The sequence below is a fragment of the Cherax quadricarinatus genome, chromosome 4, assembly GCF_038502225.1.
Source record: "Cherax quadricarinatus isolate ZL_2023a chromosome 4, ASM3850222v1, whole genome shotgun sequence".
NCBI classification, from domain to species: Eukaryota; Metazoa; Arthropoda; class Malacostraca; order Decapoda; family Parastacidae; genus Cherax; species Cherax quadricarinatus.
The window spans coordinates 24195692-24211217 of record NC_091295.1 but is presented as its reverse complement, the minus strand read 5'-3'; positions in this window follow the sequence as shown (position 1 = coordinate 24211217).

Sequence of the window (15526 nt, the reverse complement as noted above, 5' to 3'; positions counted from 1 at the left end):
GGCATTTGTATCTCCCTGGCATCTATATCTCCCTGGCATCTATATCTCCCTGGCATCTATATCTCCCTGGCATCTATATCTTCCTGGCATCTATGTCTCCCTGGTATCTATGTCTCCCTGGCATCTATGTCTCCCTGGCATCTATGTCTCCCTGGCATCTATGTCTCCCTGGCATCTATGTCTCCCTGGCATCTATGTCTCCCTGGCAGCAATATCTCCCTGGCAGCAATATCTCCCTGGCAGCAATATCTCCCTGGCAGCAATATCTCCCTGGCAGCAATATCTCCCTGGCAGCAATATCTCCCTGGCAGCAATATCTCCCTGGCAGCAATATCTCCCTGGCAGCAATATCTCCCTGGCAGCAATATCTCCCTGGAAGCAATATCTCCCTGGCAGCAATATCTCCCTGGCAGCAATATCTCTCTGGCAGCAATATCTCTCTGGCAGCAATATCTCCCTGGCAGCAATATCTCCCTGGCAGCAATATCTCCCTGGCAGCAATATCTCCCTGGCAGCAATATCCTCCTGGCAGCAATATCTTCCTGGCAGCAATATCTCCCTGGCAGCAATATCTCCCTGGCAGCAATATCCTCCTGGCAGCAATATCTTCCTGGCAGCAATATCTCCCTGGCAGCAATATCTCCCTGGCAGCAATATCTCCCTGGCAGCAATATCCTCCTGGCAGCAATATCTCCCTGGAAGCAATATCTCCCTGGAAGCAATATCTTCCTGGCAGCAATATCTCCCTGGCAGCAATATCTCCCTGGCAGCAATATCTCCCTGGCAGCAATATCTCCCTGGCAGCAATATCTCCCTGGCAGCAATATCTCCCTGGCAGCAATATCCTCCTGGCAGCAATATCCTCCTGGCAGCAATATCTTCCTGGCAGCAATATCTCCCTGGCAGCAATGTCTCCCTGGCAGCAATATCTCCCTGGCTCCCTCTCGTGCCTAACAACCTGTCCCTACCAACGTTATCATTTTCAGGCATGGTTTCTCCATTAGAGTGAAGAGCTTTCGTTCTCAGGAACTGAACCTGACCTCCTCCTCCTCCTCCTCCTCCTCCTCCTCCTCCTTGGATCTAACCTGGTTGTCTTTCTTTCACGCAAGCGCTGTATAATCTCCCTACGGGTTAAGCGCTACTTCTATGCAAAAACCACGAACAAGCGATAGAAGATGCAATACACTAGGCCTTTCGTGTTGCAATCATCAGATCAGGGACTTGCAGTTTTGCAGAAAACAGGACGAAACCCTCTTTTCTGCAAGCTCCTGGTGATGTTGGTTGCAACATGAAAAACTTAGAGCGATCATTCAACTCCCGTGGTTGTTTTGCATATTATATATCATGTATGTTATGATCATATCTCCCTCTGGTCCTCCTCTCGTCTAGCGTCGGGTTGAGTTTCTCCACGTACACCATTTTCTCTCACTTACAGCACAAATTTTGTGGCCAACCTCTACACCTCTTGTTCTTTTTTATAAATTCTGGATGACTAGAGACTCCATGGTGGCGCTGTGTACTCGAGATATCGTCAAGCACTGTAGGCAGCACCTGTGTTGCCGCAGGTTATAGACCCCAACAGAGACTAAACCACAAGCTTCCTTGGAGGTGTGTTTTGATGCTGGCAAAGGGCTCTTCATCGAAGGAATTGGAGCTCTCTTCTCTCTGTCTTCGGGTTATATCTGGTTGCCTTCCATTCCCCAGGCATTTTATGACCCTTGAGGACTTAGCGCTTCCGTGGTTATTAAAATAATGCTTCATAAACTATATAATATTGCAAGACTTGAGAGAATGTTACAGCGGACGACGGAGTAGCTGAGAGTCAAGAGTATCTGACAGTCAAGAGCATTTGACAGCCAAGAGTATCTGACAGTCAAGAGTATCTGACAGTCAAGAGTATCTGACAGCCATGAGTATCTGACAGTCATGAGTATCTGACAGTCATGAGTATCTGACAGTCATGAGTATCTGACAGTCATGAGTATCTGACAGTCATGAGTATCTGACAGTCAAGAGCATTTGACAGCCAAGAGCATTTGACAGCCAAGAGTATCTGACAGTCAAGAGTATCTGACAGTCAAGAGTATTTGACAGCCAAGAGTATCTGACAGTAAAGAGTATCTGACAGTCAAGAGTATCTGACAGTCAAGAGTATCTGAGAGTCAAAAGTATTTGACTGTGAAGGCTTACTCAGCCCTGTAACAACTTCAGACAGTATTACTCAGGCTGGCTCCTCCTCAGGAAAATTAATGAATAGAAAAAGAAATAATAATTCACAAAGATAAACACTATTATTTATTAAATCAAACATAAAACAATAAAACATGAAAGGTATATCCTATTTGAAAGAAAAATGAAAAATGAAATGAATAAAATAACATTTGAACTCAACGCTAATATCTACAGGGGTGTCTGGTGTTGGTGACACTGTTGTTAAAATCGTAGCCGTTGCTGATGATGGGGTGGGGGGGGTCGCAGGTGTTTGTGACCATCCACTGGCTAGTTCTTCACAGTATACCAGTGAGTAATCTCGCCCGATGACAGGAAAGCAGGTTCTTTACCGCTGCAATGATGTGGGGTTACGTCCTGCAATTTCATACAGGTGCACAGATACTTAAATGCAAAATGGGGAAGTCTCTGGACGTTAGTCCTTCTCCTGTTCTTCTCGTTGATTGACAGGTGACCCTCACTGTCATCCAAGCTGAAAAGATAGACAGGTTACCCACTGCTTAAATAATCACTCTCCATGGCAGTGTACAATACTCAAAAGACGTGATTATTACAACAGTCAACCTAGAGCAAGACTGAAAGGACTAAGTTCATTATTGGTCAAAAGTGAAGCTTTTGACCAATAAATCCACTAGAATACAAGGCATGCATGTACTTACAGTAGTGTTGGGAGCTGTGAGTCGAGTGATTTACTGTTTGACCAGAGCCCCACACGTCACCTTTTGGGGGCGGGGGAAGAGGGAGGGGAAGGGATAACGGGAGCTTGACTTACCCTACCTTAACTAGTAGCCGGCAATGAAACTATTGTTACTATATCACTACTCCTATCTGTTGAACTTTTCCCTCACACTCCCCCATACCAAGACTTATAGTCAAGGAGTATAAGAAGAATAGGCGAGGAAAAAGTTCTAACATGTGGAAGTCGCGTAAGGCAACAAATCTTCTACTGACTGTCACGACTTAACCAGTCAGAGAAATAATTGGATGAACCATTGATATACACAATATGGAACTTAAAAGCCTGGAGTGCCAATGTCCACCTCAAGAGGAGACTGTTGGTTCCCTTAAAAGTTTCTAGGTATATCAAAGGTTTGTGGTCCGTTTCTAAAATGAATTCTTTTCCCAGCAAATAAAATTTAAGTTTGGAGATACCCCACACAAGGGCTAAACATTCCTTTTCTATTGTGGAGTATCTTGTTTCTGTGGGAAGGAGTTTCCGGCTTAGGAAGCATACAGGGAAGGGAGTACCATCATGGTATTGTAGTAACACCGCACCTAAGCCAGTATTGGAGGCATCAGTTCTCAAACAAAATGTTTTATTAATATCAGGAATCTTAAGTATAGGGTCTTTCGAAAAGATACTTTTAATCTCATTAAACTTATCCCGAGCTACATCGGAAAGTTCAAGAGGTTCCTTCACAGACTTTTTAAGGAAGTCGGATAAGATGCCTGTAAGATCAGTAAGGTTCGGGATAAACCGTGCATAAAAATTTACAGAACCAAGAAAGCTTCGCATGAGCTTCTTGGTTTTGGGGAATTTAAATTCTAATAAAGCTTTGATCTTACTGGGGAGAGGCTGCAGAGAGTTATTAGAAAGTAGCAGTCCAAGATATCTAATCTTGTTATACCCAAGGAAGCATTTCTTCGGCTTGGCAGTGATGCCATGCGAGCGTAACCTACGCAAAACTGACGTTAATGTTTGGATATGTTCGCCCCACGTAGATGTCATTACGTAAATGTTATCAAAATAAACTGAAACATTTGGCATATTACCCAAGATCTTTCTCATCAGTCTCACGTAGGTAGCACAGGCAGTTACCAAACCGAAGGGCATAGTTCTATATTGCATCAGTCCTTGGTGTGTAGGAAAAGCGGTGTACTGCTTAGAAGGATCTAACATTACTTGATATGCCTGCGCAATATCAATCTCTGAAAAGAAGGAAGCGTTATAAAATTTGTGTAGATCGCTATCTATTAAGGGCATAGGCTCAGCATCCCACCGAGTTATAGCATTAAGGCCTCTGAAGTCAATAGCAAGTCTATATGAATTATCCTCCTTCTTAACCATGACTACTGGTGAGCAATATGCAGATACTGAAGGTTCAATGATCTTTAGTTTTAATAATTTGTCTACCTCTCGGTCAAATGCATCCCTAAGGTGAACTGGAACTGGATATAATTTCCGTTTGATAGGATTGTCCGTCACTAAGTCAATCTTATGGACTACCGTGGAGGTAACACCTGGAATATCAGTAAAGACGTCTGAAAAGTTACTCACACATTGAAGTAGTTCATGTCTCTTATGGTCATCCAAAGATTTATTAATATTAATGTTGGTAGCGTCCGAGTGGTCAAGAGTCACCAAGTCATGTAGTTCATCCTAGTCTAAGTTAGAGGTGTCAATTACGCACACCTTACATTCTTCAGTTGTCTTATCAAGTTCGTGTGGAAAAACTAAGTCAAAGTTATTAAGGCAGTTAACCGAATTTCTTCGGTAATATTTCTTAAGGATGTTATGATAAAGCTTAGGTTTCCCCTTGACTTCTATGAGGTAGTCAACTTTCCCACAAATTTTTAATACCTTATACGGACCTTTCCATGCTACTAATAATTTATTAGACTTAATCGGCAAAAGTACAAGAACTTCATCCCCTACGTTAAAACTTCTCCTCTGGCTTTTGGAGTCAAAATAGGTTTCGTACTGGTCCATTGACAAGCTTAGGTTTTTCGAAACTATGTCAGAGGTCTCCTCAAGTTTAGATCTAAGGTCAAGGAGAAACTGGTAAGAAGACTGAGCCTCAGCATTTACCTCCTCATTAGTCTAAGTCATGAAGTATGGACAATGGGCCTCTGGCCTGTCTACCATAGAGAAGTTCAAAAGGTGAAAACCCCAAAGAGTCACTGGGAACTTCCCTCATGGCAAACAAAGCACAGGGTAGGTAACGATGCCACTCCTTAGGTTTAAGGGAGCAAAGTTACCTTAAAATGGACTTGAGAATCAAATGCTGGCGCTCAATCCTCCCATTACAGCTGGGATGATAGGGTGTGGTGAAGAGAGGCTTCACTCCCAGAAGTTGGTATAGATGTTGCATTAAGTCAGATGTGAATTGTGTCCCACGGTCAGACAAAATTTCTCTAGGGATGCCCACTCTAGAGAAGATGGACAAAAGGGCTTCAGCCACCTCTGTAGTAGTTATGGTCTTTAAGGGAACGGCTTCAGGGAAACTCGAAGCATAATCAACTAATGTTAATATATATATCTATGTCCCCCAGATGAAAGTGGAGATAAAGGACCAACGATGTCAATAGCTACTCTTTCAAACGGTACCGTAAAGATAGGCATTTTGACCATAGGTACTCGCCTGGTACCTCGGGAGGATGACAGTTGGCAAACTTTACACGATCTACAATAAGTAGCGACATCTGAGGACATTTTAGGCCAAAAATAGGTTTCCCTAATTTTATTTAAAGTTTTACGATGCGAGAAATGTCCGGCCACTGGCAGGTCATGAGCCATTTTAAGAACAGTCTCTCTGCATTGACTTGGAACAACTAAGATGGAATAGTCTGTCTCATCTGAATTTAATTTGAATACTGACTTGTACAAGATACCTTTTATATATTCAAATTTATATGAAAAGTTTTTCCTTTGGATCACTTGATTTTGTTTAGCGGCATTATGGCAATTCTGAAGAGAAGGGCAATTACGTTGTAAATTGACAAAGGAGTCCTTCGATATATCTAAAGGCTTAAAGTCAGGAAAAATCAAAGGATGGACAGTAGGGGAAGCATGGGCTTTGGTCTGAGCCCTAGTCAAGACATTTATGGTATCGGAGGTGATACCTTCACTTTCATCTAACAAGTGAACCGGTGATCCTACTACCTCGCTTTCGAGAGTAGCATCACTGGTTTTTAATCCCACATGAATCTCACGATACATTGTCTCATCTGAACTTTCGAGGGGCTTCTCCGACTCTACAAGAAGAGGATCTGAAACACTTATATCCATCTTTGGTGATGAAAGGTCAACCTCAGAAGGAAGAATGGCACCTTTAACATTACCTATTAGTATGGAGCAAGAAGTGATGGGAGCTAGTACGGCTTCAGACCAACCTGTGAACCATTTAGACCTAATGTAACAACGGATGGTAGGAAAAGTGTCTGTATGGCCCAAGTAGTCTGAAAGTATAGCAGAGGAATGAGTTTCCTTAAGATTAGGGAACAGCTTATCAGAAATTACTATACATGTGTATCCAGTGTCTCGTAAAATGGTAGATACATTAAGTCCATTAACTGTTCCTGAACAGAAGGGTGCTTGGTCATTACAGTCTTTAAAACATCTTCCTACTTTTTGGACCTTCTTAGAAGGACAATCTGGACGTTTATGTCCCTTAACACCACACAAATGACAAACAGGAATAAAAGAAGTCATTTTACTTTCCACTAGAGGCTTTGATTTCTTCAGGTCTGATGAACCCTTGCCCTTAGGGTTCGATCCCTTTAGGTCTTTATAGGAATTGTGAGCCTCAGCATACAGGTCAGCAGCCTCAGCAACTTCCTCAGCTTTAATCAGGTTATGTTCTCTAATGAATGTTCGTATCTGGTGAGGAAGAGCTGTCAGGAACTGGTCAGCAACCATGAAGTCTCGAAGAGATTCATAACTGTGATCAATTCCTGAACTCTCTATCCAAAAGTCGAACAAACGAAAGAGTGTTACCTGTAACTGTTGAAAGTTCTGGCCAGGCTGTAAGGTGGCATACCTGAAATCTTTCCTGTAAGAATTAGTGGTTTTTTGATATGCTTTAAGGATTGCCTTTTTCAGTAGGTTATAATTACATATGATATCCTGCGACAAAGTTGCATAGATATTCAAGGCTGTACCAGAAAATAACATTCCTAACCTGGTAGCCCAGGTGTCAGCAGGCCATTCATAGAGGGTAGCAGTATTTTCAAACCTGATAATGTAAGAAGTTATGTCTTCCCCCTCTGTGAAGGGAGGTAAATTAGGTGTTGGAATATATGCACTGGCTGCACGTTGTTCCATTACTCCTTCCTCTAATTGTTGTTGTGTAAAAGTTAACTTTTTATTCTCTAATTCAAGGCGAGATTTTCGAGCTCGCGATCCTTTTCTCTTTCCTCAAGTTCTCTTAATTTAACTTGTTCTTCACGTATCTTAGCTTGTTCCTCACGTTCCCGAGCTCTTTCCTCACGATCAAGTCTATCACGCTCTTTTTGGTCTTCTCACTCTCTGTCTTTCTCGGATTTCTCTCTCAATTCTCTCTCTCTCCTTTTTCTCTTCTCTTTCCCTTTCTGTCTTTCTTCTCTCTCAATTCTCTCTCTTTCAAGTCTTTCCTGGATCTTAGCACTAATGAAAGATTCTAAATTTTTCCTGTTATTCCTAACTTACTTCCAGCGTTCATCCAAAACTGGTATTCATCCATACTTGCAAGAATAACTTAAACTATCAGGGGAAATGAAACGGGTATTAAAGAAAACGGAGGGTTCAATTCCTGCTCCGCTCAAACTGTAAATAAACCAGAGGGCTCGATCCCTGCTTCAATTAAACAATATGTATTAATGAAAACGAGGGGTTCTATGCCGGCTCCGAGCAAACAGTAGGTAGAATGGGGTCCGTTGACCATCCAGTCTTCTCACCAACAAATCAAGAGTGTCCTATGACAGTTCCCTTGATATAATAAAGAGCTCAATGAAACAAGTTGTCACTGGAAAATCTCGGGTCCCTAGAGTCTAATCCTCCAAAGTGTTTCAAGCTCACATGAAAAAGTGGCAGAATTAAATATCATATCCTGCCTGACTTGACTTACAATAAATTGAGACTAACAATCACCAAATCTTTCAAATACCTGTACTGTAGTCCTACCATAGAGAATGATTACTCCTGGCTGGTGGTAACCGTCTGTGGTATGCAGCGTTGAAGTTCCAATGGTAGATTCGAGATGAAGTTGAATCTTGATTCAGTAGAGTTGATCCTGGCAAGGTCGCCACTTGTGAAGGCTTACTCAGCCCTGTAACAACTTCAGACAGTATTACTCAGGCTGGCTCCTCCTCAGGAAAATTAATGAATAGAAAAAGAACTAATAATTCACAAAGATAAACACTTTATTATTTATTAAATCAAACATAAAACAATAAAACATGAAAGGTATATCCTATTTGAAAGAAAAATGAAAAATGAAATGAATAAAATAGCATTTGAACTCAACGCTAATATCTACAGGGGTGTCTGGTGTTGGTGACACTGTTAAAATCGTAGCCGTTGCTGATGATGGGGTGGGGGGGTCGCAGGTGTTTGTGACCATCCACTGGCTAGTTCTTTAAGTATACCAGTGAGTAATTTCGCCCGATGACAGGAAAGCAGGTTCTTTACCGCTGCAATGATGTGGGGTTACGTCCTGCAATTTCATACAGGTGCACAGATACTTAAATGCAAAATGGGGAAGTCTCTGGACGTTAGTCCTTCTCCTGTTCTTCTCGTTGATTGACAGGTGACCCTCACTGTCATCCAAGCTGAAAAGATAGACAGGTTACCCACTGCTTAAATAATCAATCTCCATGGCAGTGTACAATACTCAAAAGACGTGGTGATTATTACAACAGTCAACCTAGAGCAAGACTGAAAGGACTAAGTTTATTATTGGTCAAAAATGAAGCTTTTAACCAATAAATCCGCTAGAATACAAGGCAGGCATGTACTTACAGTAGTGTTGGGAGCTGTGAGTCGAGTGATTTACTGTTTGACCAGAGTCCCACACGTCACCTTTCGGGGGGGGGGAAGAGGGAGGGGAAGGGATAACGGGAGCTTGACTTACCCTACCTTAACTAGTAGCCGGCAGTGAAACTATCACTTTCGGGGAGGGGGAAGAAAGGCCGGAGCTTGACTTGCCCTACCTTAACTAGTAGCCGGCAATGAAACTATTGTTACTATATCGCTACTCCTATCTATTGAACTTTTCCCTCACATTGACAGTCAAGAGTATTTGACAGTAAAAAGTATCTGACAGTCAAGAGTATCTGACAGTCAAGAGTAACTGACAGTCAAGAGTATTTGACAGTCAAGAGTAACTGACAGTCAAGATTTCGCTGCCTGACTACGGTGGAGTGCGGTTGTGCCCAGCACCCCTCTGTTGTTTTTCAGGCGAGCTACCACAGTACATCAACAACCATTGAGTAGTGTGTACGTGCGCTGCTCATTTTGGGATATCAAAATGGCTGAACATACAGTACGGAGAGTAAATACTATCTGCATAGAGCTGGTTCGTGGTACGTTAAGTGGAGATACGATGAACGTACTTCTCCCTAACATCATCAGGGACACATATGGTATCCCCAACGAGGAATTATATGGCGTCGCTCTTAATGGTTTGACAAGAATCTTCGTAAAATTTCTGAGAGCCGGCTTCTACACAAGAATTGTCGAGCAGTACCAGGAACAACGCATGAGTGTGAATTCAGCGATGGATGTTGTGTTACATGATGTTTCTAAGTACTTCACATGGGTGAAGGTATGGAATGTACCCTTCGAGGCTACGGCGTATGGACTACAGGAGTTTTTTCGCAGTTATGGGACAGTGCATTCTGCAACCATGGGGGTATGGAGGGATGGTCCGTATGAAGGAATGCCGGAAGGTTCTTACACCCTTAAAATGTCTTTAACAAGGCCTATACCATCCTATGTAACGATGACCGGTTGTAGAACACAGGTTTATGTGTACTATGCGGGTCAGAGAAAAACATGTCGTCTGTGCAGCTCTTATGAGCACATGGCAGCCCAGTGTCCTAGGAGGCGGGCTCCTCGAATTCTGGAAACGCCGATTGTGATTCAACAGTCGTGTGATTTGGTGCCTGGCTCTGTTGCCTTGGGAGGCCGGAGGCCTGATCTCTGGAGCAAGGAGGTCGACCGGGAGGTGGCGGAGGAGGAGACGTGTGTCACTATCCCAGGGGAGTCGGGGGAGTCGAAGGTGTTATCTGAGGAGTCTTTAGTCCAGGAAGCTTCGACTCAGGAGGGTTTACTGGCAGATGTCATCAAGGATTTTTTGGATGGGGATGAGCCCGGTGCAGAAGGTGTCCTTAGTTTATGTGAAGTTGGAGAGCTGGAGGGACAACAAATTGTGGAGAAAGACTTGAGTAAGAAAAGGCTGGAGCGTGTGGTGGCCGTGGAGGTACACCAGGAGGATTCGTCTGAGGGTGAGATGTGTGTAAGTGGAAGTTCTAGAAAAAGAACTGCAGCATCAGAGATAGACGAGGTTATTACCCCGGGGCAGAGGCCGGGGAAGAAGTCATGGGCAGCGGTTGTGGAGCCGATGCCACATAGTGGTAGAGGTGCGCCTGAGTTGCACAGTGGGAGAGGGAGGGGGGAGGTGACTGCACAGGATAACTCGAGTGGTAAGGGAATACGTAATGTGAAAAGTGCAGCGAGTAAATTCCAGCGGCATAGGGGAAAGCCGCCACTTCTATAATTTTCAGAAGTGTCACGCTTAATGTCAATGGACTTAAGACTGAGGTTAAGAAAGTTTGGTTGGAGTGGTTTTTACGGCGGTTTGATGTAGATATTTGCTTTTTGCAAGAGCATAATCATAGGGCTGGTTGTGTGTTGCGGTTAAAAGGATATCGGATGTATGTTACCAGTGGTTTGCAATTGAAAGGTGGGGTAGCAGTGGCGATAAAGGAGACCAGCCCCTTGCGTGTCATCGGCTGGGAAGAGGGGGGGGGTGGGAGGGTCGTGAGGGTGGATGGTGTCTGGGGTGAGAGTCGAGCTAGTTTTGTAGGAGTTTACATGCCAGCAACTAGCAATACCAGGGTAAAAGTAGATTTTGTCAGAGAGGTATTGCTGTATCACTTGAGAGGTTTGCCTGCTATAACGGTAATAGGTGGTGATTGGAATTGTGTGATTAGGAGTGGTGATGTCGAACCAAGAGGGGCGGGTTGTGTGCTGAGTGTGCTGAGGGATGTATTGCGAGATATTGGGGTTGTTGATGTGGTGGGGAGGGGGGGATACCTAGTGGAGCACACGTTCGTCCGTAGGGGATATGAAGCGCGATTGGACAGAATTTATATTAAGCAGGGTATAGATGTTGTGAGGGTGCAAACCTTCGATGTGGGGTTTTCGGATCACAGGGCGGTAATAGCAGATTTGATGTGGGATGGAGTGGTGCGTATTTATTCTGGGTACTGGAAATTAAATGTAAGACTTCTTAAGGAGGAGGAGGATGGGCCTTTTTTCAGTGATTGGTGGTTGCCATTTTGGGAGGCTAGGGACAGGGAGATAGATCTGTTAGATTGGTGGGAAATGCAGGCAAAACCGGGAATAGCGAATTTTTTTAAGGTTAGGGGACAGGAAGAGGCGAGATGGCGTTTTGGGTTGCAAAATTATCTGGAGGGACAGTTGCAAGATTGTTATGTTGGGGGAGGTGGTAGGAGGGATGACATGGACAGTCTGCGGAGCAGGATTGCTGAAATACACAATGATAGGTTTGATGCAATTAGGGTTAGGGGATACCTAGTGGAGCACACGTTCGTCCGTAGGGGATATGAAGCGCGATTGGACAGAATTTATATTAAGCAGGGTATAGATGTTGTGAGGGTGCAAACCTTCGATGTGGGGTTTTCGGATCACAGGGCGGTAATAGCAGATTTGATGTGGGATGGAGTGGTGCGTATTTATTCTGGGTACTGGAAATTAAATGTAAGGCTTCTTAAGGAGGAGGAGGATGGGCCTTTTTTCAGTGATTGGTGGTTGCCATTTTGGGAGGCTAGGGACAGGGAGATAGATCTGTTAGATTGGTGGGAAATGCAGGCAAAACCGGGAATAGCGAATTTTTTTAAGGTTAGGGGACAGGAAGAGGCGAGATGGCGTTTTGGGTTGCAAAATTATCTGGAGGGACAGTTGCAAGATTGTTATGTTGGGGGAGGTGGTAGGAGGGATGACATGGACAGTCTGCGGAGCAGGATTGCTGAAATACACAATGATAGGTTTGATGCAATTAGGGTTAGGGCGGGGTTAGAGGATGTATTGTGGGGTGATAAGCCGTCTGGATTTGTTTTACGTAAATTTAGGGACCGACAGAGTGTAACCACCATTCTACAATTGGAGACAAGCCCTGGGGTGGGAGGGTATCCAGTGGGTCGAGTCCTATCCAATACGGAAAGTATGAGTCTCTATGCTGATAGTTGGTTTAGGGAGAAATGGAGTTGGAGGGAGGGGGGTTCCTGGGAGGGTATTTTTGAAGGGGGGTTCCATAGCGTTTTAAGTGAGCAGGATAGAGTGGGGTTGGAGGTTGGTATAAGTGAGGTTGAGGTGGAAGAGGCAGTTTTCGGGATGAGTACCGGGAAAACACCAGGGATAGACGGTATACCAAATGATTTTTATAGAACACATTGGGGGTGTATTAGGCAGTGCTTTGTTAGGCTATTGGATCATATGTTAACTAGTGGGAAGTTGGGCACATCGCAAAGTACGGGTGTCATAGTTTTGGTGCCAAAGAAGAGGGGGGGAAGAGAGTTGAGTGCTTACCGAGCAATATCTTTGATGTGTGCAGATTACAAGGTTTTTGCGAAAATTTTGGGTAATAGACTGAAGAAGGTCATGGGGTCGGTGATACATGGGGGACAGTTTGGTATCCCGGGGAGGAGTATGCGGGTAGGTCATGGACGTATTCGGGATTTCCTTGAGGGTAGTAGTAAGGGAGGTATTCTAGGTCTGGATTGGGAGAAAGCTTATGATTATGTGGATAGGGACTTTTTGTTTGAGAGTATGGTGAGAATGGGTTTTGGAGGGAGGGTGGTTGGATGGGTGAGGACATTGTATGAGAATGCATCGATGAGAGTACAGGTAAATGGTAGGTTGGGTAGTTCAGTAGGCATGGGGAGGGGTTTAAGGCAGGGGTGTCCACTCTCCCAAATACTCTTTGCATGTATGCAGAATCCTTTCTATGTTCTGGTTGATGGTGGGATGGGAAGGATGGGGGAGAGAGGTGGATTTTGTGGGAATATTGTTGGTTATGTAGATGATACAACTGTTTTACTTAATGAGATAGAAGATTTAAGTAAAGTGGGAAGGGTAATTGAGATTTTTGGGAATGCTACTGGGATGAGAGTTAATAAGCAGAAATCACGGTTGCTGGAGGTAGGCAATTGGGTAGGAGGGACCTTGGGGGAGGAGTTTGGATGGATAACTGTAGATAGGCTAAAGATTTGTGGGATTTTGTATTTAGCAGATGTACAGGAGAGCAGGAGGGTTAATTCAGAAATGGTAATGGACAGAGCTTTGAGTAGGCTCAGGAGTCTAAGGGCCGGGGATGTAACCTTGCATCAAAGGGTTGTGGTGGTAAATACGCTGATTTATAGTAAGGTGTGGGGAGTGGCGGAAATTTACCCCTTAAGAAGTCAGGATATTATGGAATTACAAAGAAGAGCCTTAAGGTATGTGTGGGGTTTTGGGAGGGCGTGGTTGGGTAAAGATGTGGTAATGACTGCGGTAAGACAGGGAGGATTGGGATTGATGGCATTAGGGTCTAGGGTGAAGGCGCTATATGTGAAGCAGAGGTATATTCGGGCAGCGGGGGAAATGGGTCTTCGGGTGGGGGAGGTGATGGGGGATATCCGCAAATGGTGGGGTGGCAGGGACTTAGTGGAGTGTGAAGATATGTTGCGGTTTATGTTAAAGGTACGCAATGTTAAAAAACTCAAGGTAAAACGGTTAGTGGGTGTGGGTCGTCGTCAGGAATCAATGCAAGGGATGGCAGTGTATCCCACATATGATTGGAGAGTGATAGTTTAGTTAGTTTAATATGTTTATTATGCACCCCATACCCATCCTGTGGGCGGTAGTCAAAAGATTACAGAGGTACATAATTGGTCCAGGGACTGGACTCCAAAGTTTTGATAGCTGAGCAAGTTACAGAGGCAATGAACTCACAATTTACAAAGGTAATGAACTCACAATTTACAAAGGTAATGAACTCACAATTTACAAAGGTAATGAACTCCAGGTAAGTCTGGTCACAATCATGACAAGTTACAAAGGTATTTACAGATTACAGAGGTACGTAATGGGTCCAGGGACTGGGCCCCCAAAGTTTTGATGGAGAGTGATATGGGTGGAATTTAGTAAATTAAGAATACCGGCAAGAGCGAGGGAATTAGTTTATAGATTTCTTATGGGGACGTTAGCATCGAAAGAGGTGCTAAGACGAATGGGTTTTGTGAGAGAGGCATCATGCGGTTTTTGTGGGGAAGTTGAAACGGCTTTTCATGTAGTATATTTTTGTTCTGCTTTGGAGGTGGTAAGATTGTGGTTGAAGAGGGTTTTCTTTTTATTGGGGGGGGGGGGGGACAGATATCAACCCTCAGGGCTTTAATGTTAGATATGGGAGGGGTACCCAAAGAGGTGGGGAGGGCTATCAGATACGTAATAGTTGATTACTTGCATGTTTCTTGGGGGATGAGGGAGGTGGAGGGAAACATTAGGATAAAAGCGTTGGCGGCGTGTTTTTATAGGACAGCATGTAGGAACAAACAATTATATGGGGGAAGGTGGGTAATTAGTTTTCCGGAGGGATATCGTGAACTTACTGTTGAACGTCTACTCCGTTTGGTGACGGGGTGAGAGGCAAGGGGTTGGTCTCTTCAGTGGTGTGTCCTCTTTGAGTGATTGGAAGCCTGATGAGGAAGGTTGATTGGTTTGCAAGGTGGTAGATGTGGGTAAAGTTTTTTTGCAGGGAGCCGTCGGGGGCTCCGGGGTATGTAGACCTTTATGAATTTTGTAAAATCACAGAGTCAAAAGTAGTATGTGATTTTCTGTTTTTTCTCTTATTGTTATAAGAACCATTTTATATAGGGGGTTTATATTTATATGTATATTGTGAGGATATGTTTTATACATTCGAATCTGATGTTAGATTTATCCTTGTCATACGTCTCTTTTTTATCGTATTGAATGGGTACAAAATGACCTATGTACGAAAATATGAAAGTATTTGATGGGGTTTATATATACCCTTCATTTGACTGGAAGGTCATATTATATATTGAGTGTTAATCGGTAACATTAATTTTGTGTGTGTGTAGGTGTGTTTGTGGGAACCAATGTCTTAGGTATAGTTCTATCATTGGATGTAATATTTTTTTAGTTTATTTGGTGAAAAGTCATTTAGAGCTTTATTTCTATGTATGATCCAGTTTGTTCTGTACGAACAAATGCACATACACGTATGTGTGTATATGCATGCGTATATGTATACATATATATATGTTTGTAGGACTCATTCCTACATGTTTT